A 7,473-nucleotide genomic window follows, 5' to 3' on the forward strand; every position below is an offset into this window, starting at 1 on the left:
AACGCTAATTAATAAGAATTAATATAACAACGATCCAGATACGAAACTGGTACCATTTATTAAGTCTCGAAAAGTTACGCAGAATGGAATACTCGACGTGTCATTTAGATATCGGGCGAAGAAGATATCATCAGACCAGTGAGAAGGGAAAAATAGTCTTTTGTGATTAAACCTTTTTGGTCTGCCCTTATCCGATGAGTGGGTGTAGAATTGAATCTCACTGGTCTTATCTACCAAAATCGGTAAGAGAAATCTATTTCTCTCTCAATATTTCTCTTTCTTTCTCGTTCCTCTTCTTCCCGTTCTTTCTTCTTTTCTTCCTGTTTTCGCCAGCGAGAGTTTTTAGAGTTAAGAGTGAGTTTTGATTGAAGAAGATCGGTGATGGAGTTGTATGAATGTTATAGGATCCAAGGTTGTTGTTGATGAAGAAGAAAAAATGAATCAAAGAACCAAGTTAGGATTTTTAGTGAATGGGAATTAGGTTTCTTAATAAGCTCATAAAAGATGTAGATGATGCAGTTGACAGTTTTGGGAGAAGATTGGATATGGGTTTGGTTGATCCGAAGATTTAATTGTTGTCTTGGGTTCGAATTAAAGAAGCTACGGGTTGTAAGATGAACTCTGAGAATGGTGAGAAGATGAAATAGATGGGTAAATGAGTTGCTGATAATCAAACAACAAAGGGTTTATTGTTTAATTGATGATGTGAGTCGGTGTTGTTGATGAATCAGGAAGTTAGGGTTTCTCAGAGAATCGAATTGGAGTTCAATTAGGTGATGATTAACATGGAATTAGAGACGGGTTTATGTGTATCAAGGTTTAGAGTTGAAGAATTAGGGTTTGATTATGTTTATTGAAGAGTATTGGGAATTGGATGTGATGAAAAGTTGCAGATGGAAAATAAGAATGGTGTTGAACAATTAACAAAGGAAGAAGATTTCTGAGTTTGAGTTGTCTTTTGAGTGTGTGGGTGAACCAATGGTGATATTGAGTTGCAATAGTTGAAGATTAAGAGGGTTGTTGATGATTGTGGAAGCAGCAAATGGGTATTTGATGTTGATTGAGATTGAACTAAATGAGCAGAGCAGATTGGTTAGTTTTAAGGAGTTGGACTTGTATTGGAGGTAACTGTTCTTATTAGGTACCTCGGTAATGTTATTTGATTTTCATTTCTAAGTTTTAAGTTTGTTAATTAGAATAAGAATGAGATGATTCTGCAGGTGGTTGTAATTGAGTATGTTAGAGGTCTGTTATTGAATTGTAGTCGAGTCTTGCTCAGACACGCAGGGGAGTTGGATGAATGAATTAGGAATTGGCGAATGTTGACTGGACACTACATCCATGAGGTGAACTGTGTAAGGAGAATAGAGTGTGAAGTTAGAGGAGATGTTGATGTTTTCTTGGAAATGAAGCCTCAGGTGATGAACATGAAGAAGTTGATATTGTTGTGTGTATTGTGAATTAAAGTTTGTATAGAATGAATCGGTTTTGGATGATTGATTGTGATGTGAGATTGCAGGCGATATTGAACTGGTGGTGCTGGAGTGGTTAAGATGGATATGCTGATGTTTTTTTGGTGTGGTCATGAGAGTTGTATTGTAGTAGTTTATAGAATGAATGGTTCCTGAAGTTCAGTCCATGAAGAATGATGAATTCAGAGTTGTAGATTGTTTTTGTTGTGAAAGCTGGTTACTGCTTTTACAGGTAAACTTAGTTTCAGTTGTGAATTGTAGATTTCTGTTATAATGAATTTATTTGTATAATGATATCAGTGTTAGAATAAGGTTGGTGAATTTGAACTAGGAATAGAGTTGCAGGTGCGGTAGAATCTTTGGCTTGTTCTTGTGGCTCAGGCCTGAACCTTGTACCAGTCTGAATGAATTTATTCAGTCTGACTTAGTTGTATTATTGTGACTTAGATCATCTGACTGAGTTAACTCAGTCTGAACCAGAGTCAACTCACTGAGTTGACTCGTGTGACCAGATCGTTAGCCTTGACCGATTTGATTACCCTGGACTTGAATTTTGACTTACGTTGACTGTTAGTTGACCAGTGACCGTTAGAGACCGTCAGTTGACTCAGATAAACTGGACCTTAGCTTAGTGGGTCTGTTTAGTGAACTTGGGCTTATAGCCAGTTTCCCTAATGAACTTGTATTAGACCTTTGTGGTCTGAATTAGTCTCTGGCTTCTTCTACAAAGTTGTAGATATTCATATAACCAATCTAATTGAATTTAGTAAACCTTAGTTATGGTAAGATAGAGAATGAAAAGGTGTAAGTCATAAATGGGCTTAGAACCGTTAGTTAGACTTGTATGATTCTTGTGTGAGCCATTTTGACTAGTTTCTTAGATTTCTTGTGTGATTAACAGTTAGTCTGTATTAACAATGATCGATTCAAAGGATGAACCAGTGGATCGTGGATCTCGAGGTAGGCGTGGCTTGTCATCAAAAGAGGTGGGAATACTTTAACTCTTTTGTGATTATTGTTGTTTTCTTTTACCAAAGTTTAAGTTTAACAAATTCATGCATAGTTTGGTTGTGCTTTCCTTGCATTGTTTAACTTTGATTTACGAAAGTTCTGGTGTTTCTTTTAATCTTTCCATTCCTTCGAAATGAATTGTAATGCTTTGTTTGTCTTTATGAATTGTTTGGGAAATGAGAATTTTCATATGTGGTATATAGGATACTGCTCCTTCATTTATATCTACATGAATTCGAGATTTTATGCAATCACTAGGTGCGGGACGAGTCACCATATAGCTATCTAGGTGCGAGATGAGTCACCATTATTATATATTGTTTGGAAGGAGTTAGTTCCATATACATGATTGTTTACCTATGTGAAATTTATTACGCTTTAACGTTTAGGGAAAACATGAATTGTTTTCAAATCATTTCAATGATTACTTAAAAGTTAAATGTTATTTCTGCGGGGCATCCCTTTTAGGGATGATGTGCTCACCCATTCCCACTTTCAGTTTCAGAGACAGATCAGAGTTGCGCAGCGAAAGATTTGAGGAGTTGAGTCTGTTAGTTGGTTGACTTTTACTATATTTATTATATTACACGTTGTATTTGTAAACCAAATGACCATTGTATATGTATCATTTGAGAGGAGTTCTTTTACATATATATTTCTGAGCGGGCTAGTTTTGGGTTAAGTTTTGTAGCAGATTTCTGAATTGAATGTTTAAGTAATTGATTTAGATTTTAGTGCCTCTTATTTAGCTAATCACTTGGATTAGTCAACTGCTAGCTTTGTGGTATGAATTAGTCTCTCGCTTCTTCTACAAAGTTGTAGATATTCATGGAACCAACCTAATTGAATTTAGTAAACCTTAGATATGCTAAGATAGAGAATGAAAATGTGTAAGTCATAAATGGGCTTAGAACCATTAGTTAGACTTGTATGATTCTTGTGTGAGCCATTTTGGTTAGTTTCTTAGACTTCTTGTGTGATTAACAGTTAGTCTGTATTAACAACGATCGATTCAAAGGATGAACCAGTGGACCGTGGATCTCGAGGTAGGCGTGGCTTGTCATCAAAAGAGGTGGGAATACTTTAACTCTTTTGTGATTATTGTTGTTTTCTTTTACCAAAGTTTATGTTTAACAAATACATGCATAGTTTGGTTGTGCTTTCCTTGCATTGTTTAACTTTGATTTACGAAAGTTCTGTTATTTGTTTTAATCTTTCCATTGCTTGGAAAGGAATTGTAATGCTTTGTTTGTCTTTATGAATTTTTTGGGAAATGAGAATTTCCATCTGTGGTATATATGATACTGCTCCTTCATTTATATCTACATGAATTCGAGCTTTTATGCAATCACTAGGTGCGGGACGAGTCACCATATAGCTATCTAGGTGCGGGACGAGTCACCATTATTATATATTGTTTGGAAGGAGTTAGTTCCATATACATGATTGTTTACCTATGTGAAATTGATTGTACATTAACGTTTAGGGAAAACATGAATTGTTTTCAAATCATTTCAATGACTACTTAAAAGTTAAATGTTATTTCTACGGGCACCCCTTTTAGGGATGATGTGCTCACCCATTCCCACTTTCAGTTTCAGAGACAGATCAGAGTTGCGCAGCGAAAGATTTGAGGAGTTGAGTCAGTTAGTTGGTTGACTTTTACTATTTTTATTATATTACATGTTGTATTTGTAAACCAAATGACCATTGTATATGTATCATTTGAGAGGAGTTATTGTATATATATATATATATATTTTTCTGAGCGGGCTAGTTTTGGGTTAACTTTTGTAACAGATTTCTTAATTGAATGGTTAAGTAATTGATTTAGATTTTAGTGCCTCTTATTTAGTTAATCACTTGGATTAGTCAGCTGCTAGCTTTGGGGGCGCTACAGTATCATCCTATGATATGCCCTGCTCCTGCGTTCTCCTCCTTGAGGACTTTCTTGAAGGTTTGGATATATCAATTCGAGGTCTCACATCACGACCATCCTATAAGGTCAACAATACAATAAAAAGTGTGATTGATATACTTTGGCTAAAATCACAAAAAAGGAACTTACATGTGTCGCATTTGGAGACGTCTTCCTCTTGTCGCCACTGGAAAGGTATCTCAGCCTGGGTCAATAAGAAATCATGTTAAAGGAAGGGAACTCTCGAACTGGGGACTTAACATCCATTGTAAACTCATACACACGCTCAAGTTGCTGACGCTAGAAATCTATGTAACCCGGAGTCACGAAATTAGCACGATCATAGTATGGGAATAAATACTCACTTCCCTCCACATGAGTACAGTCCAGATTAGTCTTTAAATATTCAATTGATGGTTTTTTCATTCGGTGACCCGGAATACACTGATCAGCACCCAGCTGTCAAGCCGCTCTATCGATATTGTATTCTTCTACCCGGAATTCTCCATTCATTACTGATATCAAGAAATCAGGAGTACAACTCAAGACAAAAGATCTCTCTCCTTCACTCAGACCAGCACCAGTACTCAGTATGATATTTTCTTCAGCAGTATTGAAAGTGATCAATTGTGAGAAGAGAGAAGGAACCGACACCCAGGGGAGAAAGTTGAACTCAGACTCAATGTCCAAAATGTCAGTAATGCATATTTTATATTGTGGTTTCTTTCTAGACCAGCGCATAATCCTGGCATTATTTTTCTCAAGGAAGAAGTGACGAGTTTCGACCTTGGGTCCTTGAAAAATGCAACGGGGAATTGGGGTGTAACTCTCGAGATGCTCCCACATCAAGGCTTGGAGGAACATGGTTTTGGCATATGTCTCGACTTTCATGAATCCATCAGAAATACTGGAGTCTATAACTAAAGAGTCTAAATTGGCGAAAAATGAATCCAAGAATAGACTGCCAATGGGAATTTTCTCACCTTTGGCCATCTTTATGGCAAAGCGAATCACAAACGGCTTCAGAAAGTGTCCACAATCTTCAAAGATATCACTGGAAAGCCACAGGCATAAGAAAGCAGCAATTGTTAAAGCGCCATCAACTGGTTCTTCAGGAATTCTATCTCTCAGCCACCAATGTGATAACCAATGAGCATAGCAGGATGTGGGTGACTCATTGAATTCGTGCATCTTGGCCTCTAATATGTTAGATATATCCTTCTTCTCTGACGAAAGCTCTTCAGGGAAATTATCAGTAATTGAAAGGTGCAACAAAGCAACTACATCTTCTAAAGTAATGGTGAATTCTCCTCATATGCATATAAACGTGTGAGTAGGAACACACCAACGGGCGAGCAAGGATACCATACCTGGTATATCATGGTTGATGATTAAATCTCCAGCAGCTTGAATGGCTCGTGTTACCTGGGAACTATCCAATATGGTCCTAACACGGCTATGACCCAACATGTGTCTTGCCCAACCAGAGAAATGCATCAGGGGCTTTCGTGAAAGTTTGAACTCCACATGAGAAGCCGAAAAGTGTTTTCTTTGCAAACAAAATCGGATTACTGCTTGAGGAGATACCAATTTATGCTGAGTAGTGCTCTTGGAATTTATTAACAACCGAAACGAGGAGCCTAAGGGACGCTTTTCAGGTCTATATAGATACGTAAGAACTTATCCTCAGCAGTTGGAATGTTCTTAGTCTTGGGACTTCCCTCTTTCTCCTTGGAAATCTCATAATCATCATTTCTGGAGGAACCATCACCTCTGGAAGAGGCATATGTGGAAACATCCTCTCTCGAAGAAGCATCATCTTCAGAAGCGCTACGGGACTGAGCCATTTTCGCAAAGTTGATGTGACATCCATACACAAATTTCATCAACTGAATTGAAGCAACAAGACAATTATGGTGCTCATATCGACGTCTACAAAAATGGTAATCCTCAACTCTTACCTATTTAGATTTCACGAAATTAGTGATAACAGCGTAAAACCCCAAAACTTGCTTGTTCTTTCAAACCTGCAAAGACGAGCAAAAAACTTATCATTTGGGAGTCAACACTGACTTTTCACGAAACCATGAACAATTCACATAAACTTTTCATGTGAACATCTCATGATTTTATACCACAAAACATATATCATAAAATCATGAAACACAATTGTTCGCCTTCAACAATTACTCAAAATCACTGTTTGATTTTATTTTATCAAAAAAAAAAAACTCACGTACGCATATGAAAAAAAAACTTTTTACGTGAGTTAACTTTGCTCAATCGAGCATTAACCTATGAAACGAGGGTCTTTCCTATTTTGTAAAGTCCGAATAAAATTTCAAAAGTTCTCAAACAAATTTTCATCATGAACTCCAGGTCTTTTCGAAATTCCTTTAACCTTAAGGATCGTTATTTATTACTTTTTATGAACAAACCTACGTTCCTAAAAGTATTTGCAAAGTTCATGCTGTCAAAAACAAACTTGGATTTTCATGAAACATAATAAACAAAACTTTTGCTACTGCAAATAGGCCATGTCTATTCAAAATTTTATGTATCTCTTCATATTAGGGATTTTTGCTCGTTCCTTCAACTAACGAACAAACGGGCATATACATACGTTTTCTAAAAATCTTTCATAAATTCTACGCATGCATGAAACTAGGGGATTTATCGTTTTGTGAACAACTCATGAATCACGAAACGAACAGAAAAAAAAATTCGCACGGACTTACCTGCCGGCGCTGGCCGGAATCCTGCCGGACGGTGATCGGACGGCGGTGGTGCTGGAGATGTCGTGAAGTTTTTTTCTTCCTCCTCCCTGCTGAACTCGTGAGATGATGAAAAGAGCTTGGTCGGTCAAAAAATAAAAAATTAATATTAGGGTTATTCCCTTTTATATCAAATTTATTTCCAAAAACCTAATAAAACATAGGTTTCCTCTTTTGGGATTGGGCCCGTAAATCCTAGACCGACCATAACTAAGCTTATGAATGCCCAAATCAGTAGTGCCTCATCTCTCCACGCTCACGAGATGACACTCTATCTTATTATCAGGGTCCTCATCTG

At 37.0% G+C, this 7,473-nt stretch overlaps 2 long non-coding RNA genes across 3 annotated transcripts; both read left to right on the forward strand.

Annotated features, from left to right (window-relative positions):
- The first annotated feature begins 262 nt into the window (after positions 1–262).
- Positions 263–3,379, forward strand: LOC113350001. Of its 2 annotated transcripts, none has more exons than XR_003360544.1 (3): positions 263–1,704; positions 2,405–2,458; positions 2,983–3,379. It is a non-coding gene; the product is annotated as an uncharacterized LOC113350001 (long non-coding RNA). The 2 variants fall into 2 exon arrangements; XR_003360543.1 differs by having other exon boundaries at positions 2,374–2,458; positions 2,983–3,378.
- Positions 3,380–3,510: 131 nt separating this feature from the next.
- On the forward strand, positions 3,511–4,251 carry LOC113354315. The gene is made up of 2 exons (XR_003361812.1): positions 3,511–3,555; positions 4,079–4,251. It is a non-coding gene; the product is annotated as an uncharacterized LOC113354315 (long non-coding RNA).
- Positions 4,252–7,473: the final 3,222 nt, after the last annotated feature.

Source organism: Papaver somniferum, chromosome 2, assembly GCF_003573695.1.
Source record: "Papaver somniferum cultivar HN1 chromosome 2, ASM357369v1, whole genome shotgun sequence".
NCBI lineage: Eukaryota > Viridiplantae > Streptophyta > Magnoliopsida > Ranunculales > Papaveraceae > Papaver > Papaver somniferum.